This window comes from Gossypium hirsutum, chromosome A12 (assembly GCF_007990345.1).
Source record: "Gossypium hirsutum isolate 1008001.06 chromosome A12, Gossypium_hirsutum_v2.1, whole genome shotgun sequence".
Taxonomy (NCBI): domain Eukaryota; kingdom Viridiplantae; phylum Streptophyta; class Magnoliopsida; order Malvales; family Malvaceae; genus Gossypium; species Gossypium hirsutum.
Window position 1 is genome coordinate 89,076,660 of NC_053435.1, and position 9,114 is coordinate 89,085,773.

Here is a 9,114-nt window from a genome sequence, read left to right on the forward strand (position 1 = left end):
CTTTGGCCTCTTTAAAATTATAAAAATTTGATTTAATCCTTTAAAAATTATAAAGATATAGATTATAAAAAAATTAAAATTTCATTCTACTCCTTAAAAGATTATTCTGGCTTTACCCTGCAAAACAAGATGAAGTAATTTTAGAGTAATTATTTAGGTGGTTTAATTTTATTTTTATATTGAATAAATATAAATATAAATCAACATATAAAATTAAAGCTCGAAATGCGTGGCTAAAGTTTTTCATGACACATTTTGGCAGGGATAACGAGAGCCCGAAGAAAATTTGTCAAAATCTTTTCATTTTCTTAGTTTGATTTTACAAAGTTTCTCATTGAATCTCTTGTTTGTTCTTGGATTTCATGGATTTCTTAATTGTCTTTTCCCTTATTATTTTTTTCTTGATTATGATGGCTGATTCAATTCTCTTGGGAGAGAAATGCCCATCGTCTTTATTAAAAATATCATATTTATGAAATAGAGTTTCCTTCGTTATGTATGCAATGTTCCAATTCTTGAGATTCTGTTATGAAGGCCATATCAAAGGGGGAAAAGGTTGGAGTTGAAACTGTGAAAGGCGAGACCGTGGCTGCATCTTCTTCAGGTTTTCGAACAGGTAACCTTAGAAATTAGAAGTCTCTTTTTATTGTTAATCAATCCCTTCAATTTTTTCCATCTAAAGGAGATTGTGAAATGCATTGTCAAGCCCCCTAAGAATGTTCTTGATGAGGGCTTGCTCAATAGAAGAATGTTATAGTTGGGCAATTTGTGGGAAAGGCTTCAAACTTTAGCCAATTCCAGAAATTAGCAAATATTTTTATAGGGAAGAAAAGGCGATGTTGATATCAAACTTGTTAGCCCAAGTATCTATTTGATTGCTCCTAATAGAAAAAAAAAAACTCGAGATTGGATTCTTGAATCAAAACAATGGCATATTCAACATAAAGCTATAATACTCTGTAAATGAAAGCCAGAAATGTACTCTTAACAATTTGATTTGGAAGACGACTGTTATTTAGATTAAACTTGGAAACTTATCTTTTGAGCATAGGAGTATGGTGGAAAGTGGAAAATAGGCCTTATATTATCGTCGGGGATTTCAAAGCAATGTGCAGTCCCCAAAGATAGTTTAGATTTTAATGGCTTTAAAACTTTTACATTAGACATGAATGATTTCATTGATTGTATGGAAAATTTGAAGGTTATTGATCACCCTTTTATAGGGACTCTGTTTACTTGCTGTAACATGAGACTGGAATCACCTCTCTTTAGGAAGTTGGATAGAGTATTGGTTAATTCAGCTTGGCACTCATGTTTTCCAGTCTCAGTAGTAGAGTTTCTTCCTCTTGATGTAACTAACCATTCACTGAGCTTGGTCAAGCTTAAATTTGTTATTTCATGTCCTTTAAAGCCTTTTAAATATTTCCCTTTTTGGGATGGTCACCCTGATTTTGGCAAGATTGTCTAGCAATCTTGGTGTGAGCCTATCCATAGGGACCCAATGCAACGATTTTTCTGCAAGCTAAAAAGACTCAAAGTTGTCATAAACGAGTTTAATATCACTCATTTTAGTAAAGTATCAAGGAGAGTTGGAAAATTTGCAAATGAAAATGTTAAGTAAACCTACTAAAACACTGATTATGACAGAAAAAGGTTGCGAGTGAACTTGCATTCTTTTAGTAACAAGGGAAAAAATTTTATAGGCAAAAATCAAGAGTGCAATGGGTGAAGGAGGGGGATCAAAATACTTCATTCTTTTCATAATCAAGTTCAAATTAGGCTACTATTCAAACTCTCTTTGACTCTACTGGTAAGAAATTGGATTCCGTTTATGCCATTTCTAAGGAGGTGATTTGTTTTTTCAAGGATACATTAGGCACTAAGGATCCAAGAGCTACTGAATTTCAGATGAGTTAATGGTTGTTTATTACAAGTTTAAGTGGTCAAAGAATTGAAGAATGCTCTTATTTCTCCTATCACTATTAAGGAAATTAAAATTACAATTTTCTCTATGCACCCTTAAAACCTCCTATCCCTGATGGTTACTTAGCTGGATTTTTTCGAAAAACTTGGAGGATTGTGGGTTCAACCTTTGTGGAAGTTGTTAGGTTTTTTTTTCACGACTGGAAAAATGCTGACTTTCTTTAATTCCACAATCATTATGTTAGTTCCCAAGGTTCCAAATCCTATTTACATGACAAACTTTAGGCCAATTTTCTACTGCTCCACTTTTTACAAATGTGTAAGAGAGATTCTAGCTAATCAGCTTAAGAAATGTTTTCCTAGCATCATCACTTAACCAATGAGCTTTCATGAAGGGGGGGATATTTGAATGATAATATTTTATTAGCACGAGAATTGGTTAACAGTTACAGTAGAAAGACTATTTCACCAATATGTACACTAAAAGTGGACTTAAAGAAGGCTTTTGATTCCTGAAGTTTGGATTTCCTGTTACAAATGCCAAGGGTTCTTGGATTTTCGAAGAAGTTTAGGAAGTGGATTGAAGCTTATATCACTAAACCAAAGTAATCAGTGGCTTTTAATGGTGGTTTAATGGTATATATTTCTAGTAAAAAAAAAAGGGTTAAACAAGGTGATCCCTTGTTCCCTTATTTGTTCATTTTGGGCATGAATGTTTTGTCTTGCCTTCTTAATGCAACTGGGAAGCACAAAATTTTGGACTCTCCTAAGTGCAAAAATTTTTGTCGCTCCCATCTTTGTTTTGCGAATGACATATTGGTTTTCACCAAAGGGAATTTGGCATCTATACAAGCAATTAAAAATGTTCTTGGCTTATTTTGGCAAGTCTCTAGACTACAAATAAACTCATCTAAGAGTGAATTATTTAACACTAGTCTAAATAATTTTGAGGTGTAAGAAATTGTAGAACCTACTGGCATGAAATTTGGAACTTTCCTAGTTAGGTACCTTGTTGTACCATTAGTAACTAGGAATTTGAGATATAGTGACTTCCACCCTCTTGTTGAAAAGATTACAAGTAGGACTAAAAGTTGGGTTGCTAGAAATTTGACCTTTACGTGAAGGCTTCGGTTTTTTCAATCAGTTGTGTTTTGCATTCAATTTTTTTTGTGTAGAAACTTGTTGCCTTCAAAGGTTATAAAGAAGATCACTTAGATCTCTGGTCAATTTAAAAACCTTTGGAGGATTTTTACAACTGCTGGATCTCTATGGTGGCTTGGTTTCAGACTTGTGTCTTCGAATTCAATTGCAAGCCAACTGTGCTTGAACTATAATGAAATTCCTTAAGCTAAGAAATTTAACTCCATTGCGTAGTGAGGTGCAATGAGGAATTCTAAAATGGAAATGGATTGGGGAGGGATATAAAACCGTCAAGGCATGGGATCTTATCAGACAGAAAAGGGAGGGTACCATGGCATAGACTGATCGGAGGTCAACTTTCTATTCTTAACATTTTTTTATATCATTGTTAGCCATGTAGGATCGACAGGAGTAGGCTTTGCTCTTAGGGTTTTCAAAATTTTAATGATTGCATTTTGTGTGGAGAAGCTTTGGAAACTAGAGATCATCTTTTCATTACATGCTTTTTTTTTCTAAGCTGTTATGGGATGATATATTGAATGCATGTGGTTTCATTGATGTTCATTGTACTTGGCATAATAGAATTCAATGGTTAATGGTAAATGCAAAGGTGAAGTTTTAAAGCCACCATCCTTAGGTGGTTTTGAAAGAAAGAAATGGAAGAATTCATAGTAGAAAGTAAAGGTAATCTCAAGCTCTTCTTTTGCCAGTGAAAGGTTTCGTTAGAGATACAGTTGAAAGGTTTTGTTAGGGATACGATAATTGGCAGTAAGATGGCCGAAAGATCTCTTAGCCAACAAACTTTAAGCACAAAATGGGGATGGAGTGTAAATAGAACATGGATGTTTTTTTTTTTTTTTCATTCTTTTGGTTACAGTACCCTACTTTTTGTAATGTTGTAATTAGACTTGAGTCATTATTTATCTAAAAAAATATGTGCAACCAATGTTCATGCTTAGTTTTGATATTTATCTTTTAAATTGAAAAAAAAATTATCTTGATAAAAAATCAAGGTTTTTTTTTTTAATTTTATGTTTTTACTATTACAAATATATATATATAAGCAATTATAACATGGAATAAATTAGTATAAGACAGACATGACAAGCAAAAAATAAAAAAGAACTGAAAAAAAAAATCATCCAAGGCATACACACATGTTGGGATTGAAAAACCGAATATCATAACTAAACATGGTGAATCACAAACCTATATGCTCAAGGGTCTAAAACTTTTGCCTTAACCAAGCTTCAAGGTTTAATTGTGTTCAGGTTAAAATAATTTAGTTGTTTAATTAACTTAGGTTTACATTAAATTAGAATTAATTTAAATATTTTAGTTTTAAGATCCTTAAGCACCTAGGTTCGAATCCCATTATATATAATTATCATGTGTGGGTTATCCTTCAAACTTACTTTGGTTTCAATGTAATTATGATTTGTGTTGGTTTTATTCTAATTATAGTTGCTGGAGCTTACGCTATGTAATTAGATTATAATTGTACTTATAATTAGATTTTTTAAAAAAAAATAAAAAAGGAAAAGGGAAAGTTTTGAGATATTGACTGTGGAAGTGGATATTTTATTTATTTATTTTTTAATTTAACAAATACTGATGCATGAAAAAATTTCAACTAACTTGTTTACTACTTGTATATCAAAGAATTATGTATTAAATTAATGGGTTTGGATTATAAAATAGGTTTCGGCTGTCAAAATTAAATTGCTTTGGGCTGTTTAGCTAGATGCTCTTGAGCTGTCAAAATTAAGTTGACTTTTGCTTTGTTGTTTAGCTAAATGGGCTTAGATTGTCTAGCTAAATGGGTTAGGTCTGTCAAAACTAAATTGATATTAGCAATTTCTTTATACAATTCAAATTATCTGATGCTTTTAGTTTCAGTTTAATTTTTCAAGAAAAACTTTTAAAATTACAACTACAAACAAACTATTCCTTTTTAAAGATAAATTTGTATTTTCTATAGATTAAAGATAAAATTCTTATATATATTATAATTTTTATACAATATTAAAAGTAAGGATGAGGTAACACAATTTGAACTCGTGTTCAACAAGTGTCTTATAAAAATTTTAACCATTACTTCATTCAAGTCAAGACTTATATATATTATAAATATTAACTCTTAACTAATTTTTTTAAAATATTAGAATAAAAAGTGTTTTAATTCTATCTTTCTTTTAAATATTACAAATGATTATGGATGAGTTTTGGATTTGAATACTTTCAAACATATTCAAACCATTTTGAATCAATTTAGATATACATTTTTATTTTAATTAAATTAAATGTAAACGTTTAAATTTTGAATTATTTCCATTTCATCCCTGCAAGTGAAAATTGTATAATCATGTTGTTTTCTAAAAAATAGCTTAATTGTAAAAGAAATATGCAGGCAGTAGCAGAGTTAAATTAAAGAAAAGTCGTGGTTTATGAGAAAGAAAAGCAGTGGTGAATCATATACAAATATATCGGAGATGAGGCGAGGTGAGGCGACGCTCAGAGCAGACAAATTTGCAAAATTAGTTGAGCTTTGTTCCATGCCTAAATAGAAAGAGAAAGAAAACAAAGAGTCATGAATTCCAAGTTCCAACCCGTGACCCAAGTTGACTTGTAGCAGCAGCATGTCATGTGATTGCCATAATTAAAATAATTAAGTGAAGATCTTATGTTGCCGGGAGTTAAAAGCGCTGACGAATGGGTCTTCGCCTCTTGGGTCATATTAAAAATACACATTCATTCAATTTCCAGATTTCTTCGTCTTATAAGTAATATCCTTAAATATTTGTTTCCCACCGAATTCAGTCATTTTTTTCAGTGGATCTACTTCAATATTTAATAAATAAAAGCGTCCTCGAAATGCGACATTGATATTGCTGTCGGGGTGTCGTGTAAGGCTATTAGGTAAATGAGTAATGATTTTCAAAGGGGAGGAATCTGGGCACCTCGCTTGCATGTCCATTCCTTTGGAACCAAAAATTTGGGGCTTTCATTAATTTATGCATTTTTGCTTTGCTGGGTATTAGATAGGAACTTGGAGTCAGATCAGAAAGTGAGGGGTTGCTATTGTGTTATTGTCTGGAAATTAATTTTATAATGAAGCCTCCTCGTCGTTACACTGTATGAGTGCCGGAGTGTCGGGGTATGAAGCCAATCTAGATTGTGAAATACGAATTGATTTGACCCAATTAATTATAAAGTTAAAAGAAAATCCTGGTGCTATGCTATCTCGAGTTTCAACTTGGAAATGGAACTGACATGAGTTAGGTTTGAGGACCCCTTGGTTGTGGATTGTTTTTGCAGAGGCATGCCCATGCCCATGGACAAATAACATAGGAGCAAAAGCTAAAGTTGATGGATGGAGATCAACATGTCCGGGGAATTCTTGCTGCATCTTTCATCTGTCAACTTTGATGGACATAATTACTTGCTTACTGTGTTCTCTTCACCAATATGGACATGGTTCTTGTTTCCACACATCCCACCCCATAAGGGTCCATCTGCTCTACACTTTTAACAAACTTCAACTTCAATATGAATTTGAATCACACCTATATTCCCCTCCCTATTTCATTTTGTCGCCATCCGGCTTGCCTTTGACTTCCACACCCAACTTAATACTCGGGCTAACTACTTTTTTTCTAAAAAAGAATTCGAAAATTATTATTAAAATAAATTATTACAATCATTAATTAATCAAATCCAAACTAGCAAACAATAAAACGTTTACATGAAGAATTAAGTCTCAAGGAAACTCACAAAGGCTGTGATGCGTACAGAATCCCTCAAACTTTAAAAAAGTAGTTTATTGAATTTAAATTCAATGCCACAAACAATTTTATAATTTCTCACCATCAAAATATATTGTACAGAATTTCGTGCTCAAAATTTGTAAATATGGAGAAGGGTTTCAAGTATAACAAAGTTAAACAAAATATAAAAAATACACTGAACCAGAACTATAAAAACTCCATAACTTTGCTTTAAGTTTTTGAACTGATTATAAATTATAAATGTCTCCCCATTCAATGATATATAGTCTTAAACCACCAATTCTCTCTACCGAAAAACTAATTGTTTCAATAGTTTGACAATTAATCCATGTGAAACAAACAACTTCCATATTAGCTCTCACAATTTAATTATTCGACAACTTTACAAATGAGGAGAACTCGACTTTAATTAGTGATCTCAATTGCGCAAATCATTAAATTAGATCGCTAATTCTCATGACATCATCCAACTACACACCTAACCGAATCACATCAATTTTTTTTTTTTGATAAAATAAAACAACAATTATGAATTGAGTTTTTTTTACCAACCATGTATTGTTCAAAGTATTGAACTTACTCTTCTTAAAATGAGACAAAAAACGATACTAAAAAATAATCTATATCAAGATAATCTCATGACTCCAACACCAAACATTTATCACCCTTAAAACTAAAACGAAATTTAGATGCCCCTAATAGAAAAATTAAAAAATAATAAAAGAGATATTTTATATAAAAACTAAAAAGCAAAGCAAAATGATGGTGGAGAGAAGGAAATGATGGCGGACGTCCCTCGCCACCAAAGAAACGAAACCTTTTAAAAAAGTAAAAATTCTAAATCGCTTTTCTAATTCTATTTAAATTTCTAAAGTCTATTTATATTTTTATGTTATATAGTATAGAAAATGATAAATACTTATTTATTACTTAATAGAAAATAAAATTAATTGTTATTTTTTTATTCTATTTAATTTAAGATTATATTATCATCAAACAATGTAATTATAATTAATTTTTAATTTTTAATAATACACCAAATAAATTTTATAACATAAATTCGACACTTAATTTTTTAATACTTATTTTTTTAATTTATGAAACATAATCTAAATAAAAATAAATAATTTTACAGGACTTCTTTATTGCCATTGAAATAGGAACTGGTTACCTAGCTAAGCAAGTAAACTAAGTTAAAGCGTATAGGTTTTAGTGTCTAAATTTTGACAACTACTTTTAGCTAGTAAAAATGTTTTTGAATAAGTTTGAGGTAGTGTTATTGAAAATATAAATAGAAATAGTAGATTTAGAATTTATATAAATATAAATTTAGATTATAGTATAAATATAATAAAATAATAATATTATGATTTATGAAATATAAATTTGAAATATTTTTTCAATAATCAATATAAATTGTTTGTAAAATTTAATTTGAATGTATAAATAATATATAACTTTTAATTTTTTTTTATTTGATTTAAAAAATCTATTTTTAACATAAAAAGTAATGTACAAGTGATAAAATATTTTGACTTTTGCTATTGAAATTATGGATAAATCTTAGATTATTTTAAATATATAAGCACTTTTATTTTTTCAACAAAAAAAGAGGCTAAACTACCCTTAATAAGTAGAATTAAGAATTGAGGCATTTTATAGCATGCATCTCTCATACTAATTATAAAAACCACTTGTTTTGTTTAGTGGTCAATTAATGTATGATTTAAAGAAGAATGTGAAATCCCTCCAAATTGGAACATCAACTTTAAAGCTTTAGAAGTCAAAGGAATTTAGTGGAAGCCATCTTATAATTGATATCATCATTAACATTATGGGTAAATCTAAATCTTAATTTAGTCACTCTAAATAAAATAATGGTGTGAATTAGCCATTGCCATTAAAATTTTCATTTTCTTTTAACAGATTGTTAATGTGCCCATTGAGTGACTGATATGTAGCATTTTTTTTATTGGCTTTTGACTAAAGTTTAGGAGAAAAGTTTTGGACTAATTATAGGGAATTTTTTAAACTTTAATCAAAAGTCAACAAAAAATGTCATGTGTTAATCGCTCAATGTACTAATATGCCACATCAGTACTCACAGAAATTTTAATGATAGCGATTAATTTTCACAATTATCTTATTTAAAGTGACTAAATTTAAAAAAAAATTGAAGTGATGAAAATAAAATATATCCTATTTTAAAGTCATCATGATGTATTATAATGCATGGAAACAACAAAGAAGTAGAAGGATGGGT

At 30.1% G+C, this 9,114-nt stretch overlaps 1 long non-coding RNA gene across 1 annotated transcript; it reads left to right on the top strand.

Annotated features, from left to right (window-relative positions):
• Nucleotides 1-238: 238 nt before the first annotated feature.
• LOC121210952 (uncharacterized) lies at nt 239-4,009 on the top strand. Its single transcript, XR_005906265.1, has 2 exons — nt 239-616; nt 3,298-4,009. It is a non-coding gene; the product is annotated as an uncharacterized lncRNA (long non-coding RNA).
• The last annotated feature ends 5,105 nt before the right edge of the window (nt 4,010-9,114 follow it).